Genomic DNA, 7,183 nt, shown 5'->3' on the forward strand with positions numbered 1-7,183 from the left:
TTTTTTGGCTTTTCTCTCTCTCTCAAAATGGCTTTTTTTTTTTTTTTTTGCAGACAAGGACAGGCCACGCCCCCGATCATGTGACCTCCTCCCTGGGGATTGAGCAAGGGGGAGGAAGAGGGATGGAAAACAGGAGATGGGATGTGTAGAGAGGACAAAGAGTGAGACACTGCCAGACTGTGTGTGTCTCTCTAGATTTATACCTCACTGTTCTTTGCATTTACAACACCAGACGTAGAAAAACAGGACTAAGCACTCACGAACCTGTCCACATTTCCAGAACCATCCGTCCCTGACCTGAATTAAATTGTGAATTAGAATTACAGTGCTATACTAAGCATACCTACTGCACTTCTCTTGCCACCTCTGCAAGTTATCCATCCATGTACACAATAGAGAGCTATTTCACATCTATCTGTGGTATTTCTGTATTGCAGTGCATGAAAAAATAACATGCTTTTGAAAACATTTTTTTTTAAACTTTATGTCAATGCATTAATCTAATGTCCTTGGTGTACACTGCCATTGTTCATCATAGTCTTTGTTGTAAATTTTTTAAGATGCTCAAATTGAGTTTAACTCAAGGGTAGCACATGACAAATGCATCAAATTTAGTTTTATTTCCTGACACTCATTTGGGGAAGGAGGGGGGGGGGGGGGGGTAGTGAAAAAAAAAACACAAGAAAAATTGAATAGTATATCAGGATTATATATAACACAATAGAGTACCATCATTGGAATCCAGTCATAATATGTTTGATGTGCCTTTCATGCTTTAACTAACATGAAGAAGGGCATTAAAACCAGATGGTGCAAATAAGTCCAGACACTTGTGTATGTTTCCTGCTTTTTATTTCTCACAACATTTTCGTTTCTGTGTTAGTCTTTAAGAGCTGGAGAAATATAAAATATATTCACAGCCTCATTTACTAACATCGAATTGAGGTGCATCATTTACACTCATCCACAGCCAGAGGTCAGCAATTAGGTTAGACATTGAAAGCCAGTGGCTGATTGGTTTCTGTGGTTTGGTACACATGGTGCAATGAAATACAGATTTCTACCAACGTCTTTTCCAATGCAGGCATGAACAGCAAGAATTTAATCTAAAAATGTATTAGCCACATAGGTAATTGTTTTGTTGTGTCTAAGCTGTGCATGTATTACCTCCACTTCAAAACATATGATGATCTTTCCAACAGTGCGCATAAGTGTTCAGAGTAAATGCCAAAAGGACAAGAAAATAGTGCAAGTGCATGATCCATTTTGCTTCCAAGAAAACATTTGTGCACCTTTTCCAAGGTGCATTAAAAGCTGTGCTTACCGTGCATTAAAGTACATTATAGGACCTAAAGAACTACACAAGCTGCAGAGAAATTAGCTCAGACGCAAGCAGGGGCTCAGCAATGGGGAGGGGGGTGCATTAATCTGCTGTAACTATGTGCCTATGGAAGGGGCTCCAAGTAGTTGCTGTGCTGGGTCCTGAAATTCCTCTTGATGGCCTTAGATGCAAGCCTGCATATTAATAGCTAGACGCAGGCAGAATGCACCATAACCATACATAATAACTTTGAAGTCTTGCCCTCCGGACGCTTTCGGAGGGGGGTGTAAAGTTGGAGGGCGGAGCATGGGGATTCGCATAATTCTCCTGTTCTCAAAAAGACGCGATTCACTGCAAACCGCATCATTAACGCTTCCATTCTGGCCACTTCACTAGGACGTGGCCAGGAAGCGGGAGAATTGCCTGCTCTCCCGGGAGATATACCCAGAATTCGGGAGTCTCCCGGACATTCTGGGATAGTGGGTAAGTATAATCTTAACTAACTGCAACTCAGCATGTGATGCTAAATAGCTGTCCTAGTATCCCTACAGTCATGACAACTGATGTTTTCGGTATGTTTTATAGTGTGAATAATCTTGCTAGGACAAATGTATTCATATTATTATGACAGGCGTAGGTAGCAATTATGTTCATAAATTCTAATGCACAAAGCATTGATCCATCTAAACTGCCTTTCTTTTTGAGTGTCCTTCTTTGACGCAAAGTTCCTCTAAACCTTCTGTATTATTCCTCTTGTGAATTTTATGTTGTTCTTTTGAGCATCTTATTGACTCCCTGAAGTGTCTATTTCCTTATTACAAATGACAATTTAATCTTATACACAAACAAAGTATGTTGCCTTGTGTCAATGCTTAAAACTGCAGCTATTGTATATGTTAAACCGGTCTGTATGCAAAACAAATAGTTTCATTTATCAACAATTAAGAGATGCTGAGTCCCCCTTCCAGAAACATTGTTGGATTGAGCTTTATGTTTTGCAAACAGACTGGCGTGTAATGTCTTTGTGTTTCCTAAATAATTAGATCAGCCTTGTGTATTATTGTGAATTTATGTGAGAGGTTTGGCCTGACGTAAATAGTATTCATTGGCAGACAAGATTTTCTGATTCCAATCCAACTGGATTTTGATTGTTTAGGACAATCGTTTTGATGTCCACTCATGTGCCATTTGTATGCCTTTTTGTCAGGAAACAACTAAATTAATAGCCAAAATCAGCATATGGACAGGTAGTTTAATCCCACTTATAATCTAATAGAATGGTAAGGATATAGTAGAAAGTGTGATGCAACATTTACAAATTTTCCAGGAATCTGGGTCCCCCAACTTTTCCAACTAAAGCACATACAGCATCTTTGGCCATTCTAGTCTAAGCCACATTATCATTTATTCCAAACATCTAGGCCTCATTTACAAAAACGCCATTGTGCTACGTTAGTCCACTGCGTTAGTTCCTGCAACACAAAGATGCAATGCTCTGTCATTGTATGCATTAAAGCACCTTTTGAGGCATTTTGCCAATGACTACACCAACTTTGACATTCCCATTTGATATCTATATCATCTAGCTTTTACTGTCAAACCTAGCCATTGTAGGCAAGGTTGAGATGTACTAAAGCACTTTACTTAGGGATGCTTTTAATCTAATCCTGGTTTAGGGTTAATGTGGTATAAACTGTAATTATACAAATTTAAAAGATAGATTATCTTTAATTGATATCTTCCATAGCACTGTAATAGTTTACACAGAATACCTGCATATGTAGTTGCTTGCAAATTTACCTTTACTACGGTAATAGCCGTGCATTATTACTGTTACTACTGTACCACAAGCAAAAATTAGCATTGAAATTATCGTTGCAACGGTAATAATACCCAGCTATTACCGCAGTAACGGTAATAGTGCGCTGCCTGTGTTGGAATTTAATCTGTCCCTATATCTGTTACTATGTTATGGTGCTTTATTATATTCTTGTTTACAGCTTACAATTTATATTAATAGACTAAAGCAGTGATAGGCAACCTGACGACTTCAGGGGCCGCATGGGCGGCCCTCTAATCTTCAAAAAGGCTACACAGTTTGCTTAACCTCAGTAGTAAGTTAAAACAATATATTTAATGAAAGAACGAGACACCTATCTGTAATAACATATCAGCAGGCATTTCAAACAAGTGCTACAAACTATAACAAACAAATCTAACAATAGAGCAGAAAATAACCCGGGAGCCTCAGGAGAAGCCTCAGAGGGCCGTCTGTTGCCCATCACTGGATACAAGTGTAGCTCTAGCTGCAGTAATAGGAACATGGTGTTGTTGGAAAACCAAGTCCAGTTCCACTGCGTATGTATGAACCACCAAAGCCAGGTCACACATGCGCAGAGGCATTCAGGACTTGTTGGTGAAGTGGTTGGTGTCCTCTTACTACTGCCACCCAGTATCGCCGGGGAGCTGAATATCACTCAGTTTTCCCAGCAAAATTTTAATGGTAAACTGTGGCGATATTAGATTTTCTATTGCTGTGATAAGCTGATAGAAATGGCCACTCCATAATATATAGACCCCATGAGCAGTGCTGATAAACAATAAAATTAAGTAGGGAATGCCTGGCAGTGTGGGTAATTAAAAAAAATATATATACCATAATTTAGTTTAGTATTCTGTTACAGTATATTTTAGGCACGCTGCTACAAATTACAAAAAAAACCAAAACATCTGTAAAACCCTATTCCAGAGAACAAAATTCAATTAAATTTTATACACTATAAAACACATATGTGGATCATAGTTCTCCTTAAGGGCTTGGGCTCATTTACACAGACTTTTTTTTTTTTTGCATATTTGCAACAGTTGTCTTTAATTTTCATTTACATCTATGAAGATAAAAACACATAATAAATATGTTTTTACCCAGAAAACACAGCATCCAGTCATGGAAAATGGGGAAAGCATCCTTTTCCACCGTCAAAGCAATAGATAAAAACACTACTAAGTATTCTTACAAATAGAATAAAAAGCTATGTGAACACAATAACTCTTGTCATACATGCTGTACACCTTTACAGGTAGTTTTACTGGATAGTCCAATTAGTAAGCATTCAATAAATAACATAAACAACAAAATAAATCTTAAGCATGTATGGCTTTATCCAGCACACAGTCTCTCTGTACTAAAGGACGAGATAGTGTCTAAACCACACAAAAAAACAAGTTTTATCTAACTTATAAGAAGAAAAGAAAAGCTCTCCAAGGATTTGCATGTCTGCTGTCACACCTGTTTATTATTTAATCTACTCATGAGAAGATATGGACCTCTGTGAGATGTGCTTGAATATTTTCTACATGTGGTACGAGACAAATTTGCACACTTAAAGAATTTATATTTGTATTTACAAGATCACACTATGTTTGGCGCTTTTTTCTTCTTTTCTATGCATTTAGGTCATACATCTGCAATTGGATGTTAACTCCGAATTAAGCAGCCTACTGTATGTGATTATAATTTTTTGGGGCACATTTATCTATTTATTTTCTGTCACACTGAGCGCCGTTGTCTATTTATGGTTTTGTCATATATATATATATATATATATATATATATATATATATTCAATTTTTCCCAGTGCTTCTTTTACATTGGATATGTGTTTTCAATATTCAGTACTTATGGAGAACATTCTCTATGGATTTATGTACTGTATGTACTAATGCAAATTTTGACAAACTTTAATCCTGGAACAAATAGCTTATTTATAGCCCTCCAGGAACAATCAGGTGTGTTTTGGTCAGCTCTGCTACTTCAAATGAAAATCTGATTGGTTGCTGTGTACTAGAATGACAAATATTACAAAGGGCTACATTATCTGAACTCTTTTTATTTTCCAGGTCTACACTTGCAGTAAAAATAGCTTACAGTATATCTGCTTATTGCACCCATTGAGTTCTACCACTAGGAGCTATTTTAACACATTCATTTTCTGTATGTCTCATATATTCCAGTATGTTATTCTAACATACCGTACTTTCATTCTGTGGTTAGTTTTCTTGTAAAACTTTAATGTAAGTTATTCTCTAATGTCTTGCCTGGAAATTTGGTAGAATACACAAATAAAGTGTTTATTAAGCTCTTGGTACTGCAACCCGTGCTTGAGCATGGAAAATTATGTTTGCATGACTTCAGCAGCACAAAGTGCATATAAATGTGCAGCAAAGTCACACAGCATTTTTTTTTTACCAACAATGGGTTTCGATAGGAAAGTTGCACCCATTACAAAATGAATGTTAAAAATAAAAATAATAACAGAATATATTCCTAAAATACATTGATTTTTATTTCCCATTAGACAGGGATGGGATGAGGGCAGGGCCGGTGCTAGGGTCCACGGCGCCCTAGGCATTTTTAAAATGTCTCACCACCGCCGCCTCTCTGCTCCGTCTCCTCCCCTCCACTCACTGACACTAGTAAGTGGAGGGGAGGAGACGGAGCAGAGAGGCGGCAGTGGTGACAAAATAGCCTCTTCCCCCCCCTCCCCGTCCATCTGAATGCTGTGCGGCGGCCGTGACAGGTATGGTCAGCGGTCGCCGCACAGTTTTAAAGTATTTTAGAATACTGTGGCGCCCTCCAGAGCCCGGCGCCCTAGGCAAGTGCCTAACCTTGCCTAATGGGAGCGCCGGGCCTGGATGAGGGGTTGGATTCATATTTTTATGAAAATAAAAAGTCACTTGATTCCTATTAATAGGTTACTGAAGAAATAATTAAAGTATTAGCTAGCCAGCGTAATACACTCATTTTAGAGATATACTGTATGTCAGACATTCAGTTTTATTTTGTGCCCCTGCTTCAAAATTTACAAAACATTTGGAAAAAAATCTGGTTTGTATGAAGTAAAACAAACTAGTCACATCTGCATGCTACCACACCTATCAGACAATAAGCCTTTACTTACAGTGGGAGCTCTCCTGTTACAAGTTATTTTTGAAAGTATTTTCAATAAAAAGGAGCATATATGATGAATGCAGGTCATGGATCATGTATACAGAACATAGAAACATACTGACCCCCTCATGAGCCACCTCAATATACATAAAGTAGGAACACTCTTACTGCCCCCTTTGTGAGCCACCTCAGGAAGATGAAACCCAGTACCTCAGTGCTTCATACAGGATAGTGCTTCATACATGCAACAAGCCAATTAAAATCATTAAGGCAAATCGAGGTTTTCAACTTACAAGGGTAGAAAAGCTTAAAGCTTTCCTACCATAGTAAATTGAATTGTTGGAATCAGGGGCAGGCTGGGCTGGGGGGCAGGGGGCATCTGCCCCTCAGGCTGGTCTCATAGTGGGCTACCTTGGGCTAAATCACTGGGCCACTTGCATTTTTTTTCCCTTTTAAATGTTCCTAATAGACTGCTGAGTCGAGTCTTAAAATTTGCCAGCCTGACTCTGCCTGCAATCACCTTCAATGGCGCAAGTAGATTTTCAGGAAAACCTACTGTATCAGTTCATAAGATGGTACCATCAAGAGTCTCATCTTTCCTCATTTACAAACGATGGCCTTTCCTTTCTATTTGCCTGTTGTATCCACATCTTGTGATATACATAAAAATTAAATAATTTAAATTATAGATATTTTTGTAGTACAGCCAAATTGGTGTTATGCTAACCTTAAGATGCGGTCAGCTGAAACTGAAATTATGATGTACCTACTTACCAGTTTAAATAGTATTAACTACAAGACAATACAGAAAAGTGATTAGGGTAAAGTGGTCAGTGCTTGTTACATCTCCATAGAGGACATTTAGTGGTATTGTATTAGTCCTTTTCAATATCAGCTGTACCTAGCTCAGT

The sequence above is a fragment of the Mixophyes fleayi genome, chromosome 6 (genome assembly GCF_038048845.1).
Source record: "Mixophyes fleayi isolate aMixFle1 chromosome 6, aMixFle1.hap1, whole genome shotgun sequence".
NCBI classification, from domain to species: Eukaryota; Metazoa; Chordata; class Amphibia; order Anura; family Limnodynastidae; genus Mixophyes; species Mixophyes fleayi.